The following is a 1,633-nucleotide window of genomic DNA, read 5'->3' as shown; positions in this document are numbered from 1 at the left end:
TTTTCTTCCCTACCAAAAAATGTCTTGTTTTCGGAATCCTAGGCTCATCCACCACCTTGCTACAGCTCTGCCCCGGATGCAGCCTAGCTTGCCCTGGAGCTGCTGCCGGAACCACACAGCCCAGCCTGGTGTTTCCGCAGAGGGTGAGCCGCCGCCGCCTCCACAGTCAGCCTGCCCTCAGCATTCGGCCCACACAGAAGGGACCCCTGCTGGAACGCAGTCTGCAGTCCACAATCTGCACCAAGCCCGGAGAGCCTCAGACAAGAGTCGAGCTCAGGGAGGATGTCAGGCTCCAGGGTGTCACAGAGCAGCAAGAGAAAGACCAAGAAGAAACCTGACACTTGGGAAGAAGCGAAATTTCTGGTGGGCTCCATGGCAGTCGTGAATGGCATGCGAAAGCAGAGAACTTTTTGCGATGTGATTCTCGTGGTCCAGGAAAGAGAGATCCCTGCTCATCGTGTGGTCTTGGCTGCAGCCAGCCCAGTTTTTAATGTCATGTTCACAACTGGCATGCTCGAATCAAAATCCTCTGAAGTAGAACTCAAAGACGCAGACCCTGACGTTATTGAACACCTGGTGGAATTTGCTTACACTGCAAGGGTTTCTGTGAATACCAACAATGTGCAGTCTCTGTTGGATGCCGCAAACCAGTACCAGATGGAACCTGTGAAGAACATGTGTGTTGATTTTTTGAAAGAGCAAGTGGATGCTTCAAACTGTCTCGGTCTAAGCATTCTAGCAGAGCGTCTAGACTGTCCTGAGTTGAAAGCCACTGCAGATGCCTTTATTGACCATAATTACCCTGATGTTTCCAAAACTGAGGAGTTTCTCCACCTTGATGCTGAGCTAGTAACAAGTCTGCTCAACCAGGACTCCCTGACCGTGAGCGCAGAGGAGGAGGTTTATGATGCTGCCGTCAGGTGGCTGAGACATGATGCGCCGAATCGCCAGCCTTTTATGGTGGATGTCCTTGCTAACGTCAGATTTCCTCTTATCTCAAAAAAATTTCTTATGTAAAACCATCCCATTTGAATCCCTCATTCAAGACAATCCTGAGTGCCTTAAGATGGTGATGAATGGAATGCGGTATCATCTACTGTCTCCTGAGGATCAGAAAGAACTGGCAGATGGAGCAAGGCCTCGAAGACCACAGTCTTGTAGATATTTTAAGCCAAAGTTGGAAAAAGGTGCATATGGCACACGATCCTGAAGTGAGAATGTAACTTCAGAAATTTCATTTGATGCATGTTTTGCTCTTTAAAATTACCTGTGTTGATAACTATTTTGTATATCCAACCACATGTTTTTAGTCTTCAAGTAGAACAGGTTAAGTAACTGAAGAATTGACCCCAAATTTTCAAAAAAAGTCTCATTCAATAAAGTATGTTATTCTCAAAAGCCAGCATTATTAGAATTCCATCACAATATGTTCAGTATTTATATTAAATGTGCCCACCATCCCTTATTTTTGTTATAAAACTTTGTCTTGGAAATATTTTGCCACTTACTAGGACCTATTTATATTTTTTCATATTAATTATTTCTAATATAATAATTGCAGAGGCAGCTTTTGTTAGAAATTATTTACCTTGCCTCATGCAAAGTGAACAGTAGTTTATACTCTGATATAAGT

The 1,633-nt window shown here is 44.3% G+C and overlaps 1 pseudogene; it reads left to right on the top strand.

The window, feature by feature from the left end:
- The first annotated feature begins 282 nt into the window (after positions 1-282).
- LOC142422743 (kelch-like protein 7 pseudogene) lies at positions 283-1,210 on the top strand (annotated as a pseudogene).
- The last annotated feature ends 423 nt before the right edge of the window (positions 1,211-1,633 follow it).

Source organism: Tenrec ecaudatus, chromosome 12 (genome assembly GCF_050624435.1).
Source record: "Tenrec ecaudatus isolate mTenEca1 chromosome 12, mTenEca1.hap1, whole genome shotgun sequence".
NCBI classification, from domain to species: Eukaryota; Metazoa; Chordata; class Mammalia; order Afrosoricida; family Tenrecidae; genus Tenrec; species Tenrec ecaudatus.
Note: the sequence above shows the minus strand (reverse complement) of the source record. Positions and strands in the feature narration are given on the sequence as shown.